The 8,751-nt window shown below is 37.1% G+C and overlaps 1 long non-coding RNA gene across 1 annotated transcript; it reads right to left on the minus strand.

Moving 5' to 3' along the window:
* Window positions 1-5,823: 5,823 nt before the first annotated feature.
* On the minus strand, window positions 5,824-8,408 carry LOC126886941 (uncharacterized). The gene is made up of 3 exons (XR_007698838.1): window positions 8,161-8,408; window positions 6,940-7,098; window positions 5,824-6,004 (listed from the first exon to the last, which is right to left on the minus strand). It is a non-coding gene; the product is annotated as an uncharacterized LOC126886941 (long non-coding RNA).
* Between the last annotated feature and the right edge of the window lie 343 nt (window positions 8,409-8,751).

The following is an 8,751-nucleotide window of genomic DNA, read 5'->3' on the forward strand; positions in this document are numbered from 1 at the left end:
CTCGTTTGCAGAGGCATGTCGTTCAAATCGTCCAATATTGGGTGATCTGCACCAGGTTCGTCGTCGTCCAGCAGACACAGTAAGGGGAAGTTGTCATCCTCTTCGGATGGTAGCTGTGGCCATGCAAGTCGTTCGACTTCTGCATCGGCGTCGTGGACTTCTTCGACTTCTTCCGTCTTAGGGTTACGAGACAAGTGGTCAGGCAGCTCGTTCTCTCGGCCAGGGATGTGTACCACATCGAAGTTGAATTCTTGTAGAAGGAGAGCCCATCTGGACAGCTTGGCTTTGTCAGACTTGTATCTGTCTAACCATAACAGGGCTCGGCTGTCCGTGTAGAGTGTGAATTTCTGGTCTTGCAGATAATGTTTGAACTTCTTAAGGGCCCAGATAACTGCAAGACACTCCTTCTCGTTGATGTGGTACTTCTTCTCTGCTGACTTCAGTTTGGTCGAGATGTAGGCCACTATTCGCCTGCTGTCGGTCTCCCCATGGAATAGGACAGCACCCATACCAATGTCCGACGCATCCGTCTGAAGCTTGAAGGGTAGGCTGGCGTCTGGTCGTTTCAGCTCTAATCTTCCTGAGATGGCGTTCTTAACTGAGTTGAACGCTGTCTCGGCTTCTTCATTCCATTTGAACCTCCTCTTTCCCGCTGTCAGGTCAGTCAGTGGCGTGATCATCTCAGCGAAGTTCGGAATGAAGTCGCGGAGCCAGTTTGCGGTTCCTATGAACCCTCTCAGCTGCTTCAGAGTTCTCGGGGTCGAGAAACCTTGGATTTTTTCTCGATGTCGGTCCATTGGTTGGGTGTTGACGGAAGTAATCTTATGGCCCAGATACTCCAGCTCTCCAGCGGCGAAACGGCACTTCTTAAGGGACACCCATAGGCCGTGTGTCCTCAGCCTCTCCAGAACAAGGTGAAGGTGTCTCTGATGGTCTTCCCAACTGTTGGAATAGATGATTATATCGTCCATGTACACCTTCACGAATTCGTCTACGTAACCAGCGAAGACGGTGGTAACTAGCTTCTGGAAGGCGGCAGGACCATTTTTCAACCCAAAGGGCATCACCGTGAACTCGTACTGTGAACCATCTGGCAGACTAAAGGCAGTTTTTGGTTTGGATTCTTCGTCCAACGGTATCTGCCAGAATCCACTCTTAAGATCAAGGATGGAGAAGATCTTAGATGTGCCAAGCTCCTTGATGCTGTCGTGGATCGGCGGTAGGTTCGAGACTTCATCTACGGTGATGCCATTTATTTTGCGGTAATCCACGCAAAACCTGGGGGTGCCATCCTTCTTGGTGACTATCACCACTGGGCTGTTGTATGGGCTCTTTGAGGGTCGTATAACCCCGGCAGAGAGCATGTCCTGGACCTCTTGGAACATGATACGTTTCTTCTCTGGGGGATATTTGAAGGGCCTCACATTTATAGGCCGGTCATCGGTCAACTCTATGTGCATTGATGTGGCTCTAGTAGTCGGTTGACGGACTTTGTCGTCGAAGACGTCTCTGTATTCTTCGACTGTGTGCTTAATCACATCGTAAGCAAAGTCTGGGGCCTGGTCTGTCTTTAGCTGGACTTCGTCTGATGTTGGCATTCTCGGTGGAGCTTCCCAAAATATGGTACTGCGGCTTTTGGTCCCTGCGTGTAGACATCTCCTGGGGATGTCTACTAGGACCTCTTCGGATTTCAGCCACGGCATACCTAGTACCATATCATAGTTGAGATGTTCCATCACCTGACATCGAAGTATGCTTGTAAAGTCGTCCGCGAAGCGGACCTGGACCTCGGCAGTTCCCAAACTCTTCGACGTGCGGCCATCGCACGCTAACCGGACTATGGTGGGCTTGTTCTGCATCTTCTTCGTCTCAATCAGGCCTCTACTGATGAAGTTGCTGGAAGCGCCAGTATCTACCAAGGCCTTGATTCTAACTGAGTTGATTTCGGCTGAAATCATCGGAAGTTGATGCTTAACGTGTTTCGTCACCATAGGGTTGAGTTGGGGCTCCACTGGGGTCCTTAGTGGTCGCCCCCTTCGGCGTTTCCCTGGTTCTGGGTTGGAGTTTGGTTGTTGCCCCTCTGGCGTGAGGCCGATCTGTTAGCGTGACCATTGCCACGTTTACGCCAGTCGTCTAGCGTCTCGGTCTTCACAGGTGCCTGGGGAGCACTGTTTCCCTCGCTCTGTTGCGGTTGACTACGATTATCTCGCTGTCTCCGTTGGCTTGAAGAAGACTGTTCTTGGCGTTTGCTTGACGACTGAATTTTGCTGGTCTCGGGAGCGACTCTGTTAAACAGAGCCATTTTGTCGGATATCAATTCGCTCGCTGACTCGTTGTATCCTTGGTGGCGTCCGTACAACTTGGATAGGAGTTTTGTTATCTTTGACGGATGGCTGAAGTGGTCCACCAGCCTCGTAAAGAACGTCTGGTGGTCCAGTTTGGCTGTAGTGTGGTGTTCGGCCCAATCGGCCGCCTCTCCAGAAAGCCCATTCTCTATCATGTAGGCCGTCCAGTACCTCTCTTCGATACCTAAACCCATTAGGTATTCTATGGCCGTGCAGTGGAACTCTTCGGGGCTTTCGTATTCGCTACCCGCGAATCGTGTTAATGCTGGCCTCCATCTGGGTTGTTGTGGTGGTGGTACAGCTGGTTCGCTGACTTTCGTGGCTTGGTGGATAGCTAATGTCTTGATAGCATCCATCATATCTGCCAATTTGTCCTCCAGGCTGTTGAGTTTGGCAGTCAGCCTCGCTGACTGTCCAGGGTCGTTGATGGTCAACTTCGTTGACGATTCAGGGTTCTCAGTCCCCGTAAGTTGGGCGCCATGTCGCTCTAAGCCCTCCTGGGGGTCTTCCAGGATGGCAGAGAGCTGCTTCTCTTGTCCCGTTTTGGAACGGGTGTCGTAGCCCTTCTTTTCTTCGGACATCGTGTGTGTAGAGTCTCACAGGAAGGAAAGACTAATAGGCTATTCACGTAGCTTTATGAATGCAAAAAGCGGCTTCCAGACCTATATCCCCTTGTATAGGAGAACCTACGGTGTTCGAGTACTAAGTAGGAAGAGAAACAAGAAAATATAAATGTACTATCTTGCAACTATAAAATGACAAGATAGTGTACGAACTTCTCTAAGTCGAGAAAAGAAGTATATAAATATCTGATTGTAAGTATCAAAGACAAGACAGTATATATATAGATTCGTGTAAAGTTCATATATGCATAAAATTCACTATCAAAGTTTTAGATATATATAGATTTGGGCATACACATAAAATCGCACCACGATTAACTTGTTATATTAACACAGACAAGGTAACGTTCAATCAGTGGAACGACAAGAGTTAAAAACATGTATGTATATATATAGATTCATAAAGGGCATAATATACATATGCATTAGCATAGGCGGTGATTGAGTGTGTCGGATGTCAACATACATATAATATGGATACCAACCTCAACACGCGCAATGGCATATGGAAAATAAGGAAAAATTAATATATATATATAGATATGCCTGAAAGTAAAATTGTTAGTGAATGGTTAAGTCCTGTGGAAAAATGCAATGTTAAATAATATTAGTTATTTATAACGACAGGTTAGTATTCATACACATATGTACATAACAAGCAGGCAAGAATGCATATATAGATTAAACCAAACAATGTTAATTATTAAATACCTAGATTAAATAAACAAACAATGTTAATTATTAATCCTGAAAGGCAAAAAAGATGCAGAGTTAATAATGCAAGCAAAACAAGAAACATAAATGGATAATAAATGTATAAACAAAGGTTAATTCCTAAGGAATAAATATTAGTACAGTTATGGTTATAACAATCCTGTAAAAATAAAACAGAGCACAAATAAACATTCATAAATTGTTGGCAAATACCAACAGCAACTTATATTAGCTTTAATAAAAGCTTGGTGACTTCTTACATTCGAAATGTATACTACTAGAGTATATCTAATCTGAAAGAGAATAAGCAGAGTCAGGATGACAAGAAAACAAAGATTTCTATTGGTAAAGATACCAGAAGGTCTCTAGGTCTCTCGATCGTCGGTGAAAATCTGCTGACGAAGCAAGATTTCGCATCGTTTTTATCCCCTTTCGACGGTAGCGTCGCTTTTGCAACGAGCCAATCATTCTGTGTGCGCTTCGGTCTGGGCGTGGCCTAGACAAAAGTGAAGCGTGGTTGGCGCGTTGCTGGGATGAAAATACTCGATTTTACGATAATACATAGAAACAATAATCCTGCATTACCTACAAAAAGTATTCCATCAAAAATAAAGGATAAATATAATTTTATTATTAAACCAGCTTTGGAGACTAGACCTCAACCACCTAGAACTCGTTTAAATTCGCTTCCTGGAAATATATCAGGAATAATAACACGAAACCTAGCTAAAGAATTATTGAATAAAAAAGGCGGTGCACTTTACAAAAAATATAGTGGCAAACAATTAGAGTATAAATACTTTGATGATTTTAATGAACTAATAGAAAGATTACAACTGCTCCTAGCATCACTGGCTGCAGGAAACGACGGAGTGGTAAATGAAATTATATCTATAATTGAGGAACTTCGAGAAGGTGGTATAATACAGTAATGCCTATGAATAGATTTGGAAGTCATTTTTTAAAAAGTTGTCAAACTCCTGATTTATCTCCATCACCATTATATTTTGTGTGTGATCCTTCTTCTTTCTATAGTAAATGTGTGTTAACTTTCAAAGGAACGAAAGAAACAAAATTGAACAAACAATATTATATGTTAGAAAGTGGTTTATTTTCATACCAATTTACACTAAGTGGTATTGTTGATCAAGTGCAAATTAATGTTTCAAGTGGAAATGTAATGATAACCTCTAAATCAGTTAATACAGAGTATAAATATGAGCAATTACCAGGAGTAAAGATTTTTAAAGGTGATACAATTTCTTTTAAACTAGATAAAGATTCTACTTTTGTAGTTTATATTACTCTTCGTTGTCCTTTAGAAAAAGATGTCAAACATTAAATCACAAGTCTTACACGAACTGCATAAACCGGCAAAAAAAAAATTTAGACGGAGACATGTAATCATCAAAGGATTAAACGATCTGATTCAAGCAGATTTAGCTATAATGATTCCTTATGTAAAAGTAAATAGTGGATACCAATATATTCTCGTTGTTCCCTAATAACACAAAACATTCCATGAATGTTCCTAGAATGTACACACAGGACATTGAAAACATTCCTGGAATGTCCCCAAATGCACACGAATGTCCCTGGAAAGTACCAGGAAAGTGCTGTGTCAGCATTTTAAATATTCTTAGAATGTTCTGTTGGAACATTCCATGAATGTCTACGAATGTTCTTTGGACATTCACAGTCTATTTTTTAAACTGAATGTCTTGTTGGAACATTCCATGAATGTTCTTTGGACATTCACAGTATATTTTTAGACTGAATGTCTTGTTAGAACATTCCATGAATGTCTACGAACGTTCTTTGAACATTCACAGTATATTTTTTAGACATTCACTGAAATATATCGTCAGTAATGTGACAATACCTCCTATATGTTTTTTCATGAGGTTTGCAGGAGACGAAAAACATTTTTTAAGGTCACTTTCTGGTTTCGTACGTATTCTGACTTTTTTTGTAGTAAATAGATAGTTGAATTTACTGCAAAACAAGTCAAAAAATATATGAAAACAGGAGGTGGCCGAAACAAGTTTTTAGTCTATCTTACAAATCTCTTGAAAAAAACAGATAGGAGGTACTGTCACATCACTGACGATATATGGCCATACCAAATAATACATCCTTGATAAATATAAACATTTTTATTGCAAAAAATCTTTACATACATTTTTTAATGTAATTTGCTGACATTCCTAAATATTATAAAAAAATGTGTCACATTTGCTTTGTAAACCTTTCTTTTGCTTTTCGTAGCCACATATTCCGTTTCCTTTCTGGTTTTTTGTAGACCACTTCTCTCAGCTGATTCTAAAAGAAAATACAATAAAAGGTAATTTTTCTATCCTTTACAATTAACAATCAGAAGAAATATTATTTACAGGTAATAATATGCATAAATAATAATAATAAAAAAATAAATACTAAATAATATTTAAATAAATAATATTTAATAAATAAAATAATAATAATGAACATTTTGTATTTTGACAACGACATCCGATGTGGAAGTAGAAACTTTAATAAAATTATTTTTTCAAGTAAATTGTGGCTTATTTCCCCATTAGAATAATTAATTACAAAAAAGCCACAAAGAAATAGATTTTTCACAAACAAATAAGTATTTAGTATTCATTATATTTATTGTTTTTATTATTTATTTTAATGTCCTACTGGTACATTATTTGACAAATAATGACATTTCGAAGTCTGTTAAGTACGATATAACGCCCTTGGGCATTAAATTTAAATAACGACTTAGATACTGTCAAGTTGACAAATATCAACCTAACTAAAACTATGGTTACCACAATTACGTTACTACTGTTACTGGTAAATGTACTTATTTAAAAACTAATCAATTCAAAATTCATTCAAATTTTTCGCATATAAAGAATAATTTAGTCGGACATTAAACGTTGAAGGCACCACAGGTATTATAATAATAACGCTTTCGGTCAACGTATATCCCTATAATACCCTTGGTACCTTAATAACTGTAACATAAGATTATACCTTAATTCTTGTTTTCGATTTCTGATGTTTTTATTTATTTACATTGAATATTAATCTGTTTTGTTGTATAATCTACTTCGCAATAATTATGTGATATATTTGACTTAAAATGAATTCAAAAATTTTTTGTAGTTGGGCAACAATGTCAACTTAGATCTCCGATGTAGATAATGAATTACAACAGTATCTATATTGTACGGACTGTATTATTAATTAGGTTATGCATATACCTGTGTGACATAAGCTATTGGAACAGCACAGTCTCTCAAACGAACAGATGAAAGTGAAGTTCTGTCAATATCTTTTTCTAAAAAGTGTTTTGAACATACTCCTCTATTAACAAATCTAATCTATACTTTCTTGTCTTCTTCGCAGGATCTTCTGGAAAGCTAAAAATACAAAATATATGCATTACTAAGCATTATTAACAAATTTTAGTTTTAAATAAAAAATATGATTAATGAACTCACAAAATTATTATAAAACAGCTTAGAAATTGTTTATTAGTATAGTCGGTTCCCCAAACTCAGACACAACTGGCTAGTGATTTTAGTAGGTAATTTTTTTTGTTTTTGGCCAATTTTGCCAAAATTACAGTAATTAGTACTGAGACTGAGTTTAGCAAATCGACTATAATATTCTGTGTATTCATTAGTTGGTACTGCATATTATAGTGTGTGGTCTACCATCCTATTTATAAACGCATACACTAGCAAAAACGCAAAAAGAATTATTTTAGTTTTACAAATCCTTTTATTACCTATCTCTATTTACTATTTTAGTTAGGAATAAGCGAAGTTTGTGGCTTATTCACAATTATTATTAAAATAATAAATGGATATGACCAATTATTAACTTATAAAATAAAATAATAATTCTTCTGATTTATGCCTTTTATTCACTTTGTTATATCTACGTTACTTAAAAGATTTTTTATGAATAGTATTATTAGGGTATTAATAGTATTAATTTATTTTCTGAAATACAGGGCATGCTTTCGTTTACATATTTGCATATTCTTTTTCTCATGATCATCTTTCAGTGCGTCACAGTTTTTCGATTTCTCTCTAACGCATTAAATTGTATGTGACAGAAAAAAAGGCACGTCTGGGAATACTTCGGTAATTATTCTAGTTCGGTGATTATTCTAGTTGTCGATAGATGGCGCCATAATCAAAAAAGAATTATTTATTAAATAAAATAATAATATTATCAATATAATCTGTACAATTTATAAGACTATACAAATGAAAGAAAATACCATTTTATAAATGCAATAGACACAATTGATTTGGTTTTATTCCAAATTGAAAATAAAATTTGACAACTGTCAGATTTAACTAAAATGTCACGTTAGAATAAATGTCATAAATGTGTATTATCACGGACTTACCTTTTTTTCTATAATTTGTGATGCACTGAAAAATGTTCATGAAAAGGAGAATACTAACCTTTTAATAGGGCTTTTCATTCACAGTCATTTGTTTTGAGCTTCTGTCATAATTGAAACGTTATTCCTGCAGATTTTTTTATCTACATTTGTTTCTGCTACTCCAACTGCGTTAAAAACAGGACACCATTTTATGCACTATGTTAATAATACTATTAAAGCTATTATAAAAGTATCCGAATTAAAAAAATATTCTTAAAAAGCACAAATAATACAAAATACAAACAACAATCCACAGCAATGCAAGGCCGGGCAACGGCAAGGTCGCCAAGGTGAAGATGCCAAGATGGCCGAAGCGAGGTCGTTGGTTGGTCGTTTTTAGTCACGTGATGCCCTCTCAAGCGCCATGCACAAAAATATATGCACGGCGAATTTGAAAATGAACGCAAAAGAAATAAATATAAATGCCTCGCTTGGGTTTTGCATAAGTTATAAGTATTTTTTTTATTAACAAAATCGCATTCCAAATTGAATATTCGCGAACAATAATTTTTATTACATTTGTATGTTTATAATATTGTATTCATTGAACTTGGGAAACTCTTTAAATTTGACATATTATTGCACTGTAGGCCTAAAATGTCACTTAGTT

This window comes from Diabrotica virgifera, chromosome 6, assembly GCF_917563875.1.
Source record: "Diabrotica virgifera virgifera chromosome 6, PGI_DIABVI_V3a".
In the NCBI taxonomy this organism is placed as follows: Eukaryota; Metazoa; Arthropoda; class Insecta; order Coleoptera; family Chrysomelidae; genus Diabrotica; species Diabrotica virgifera.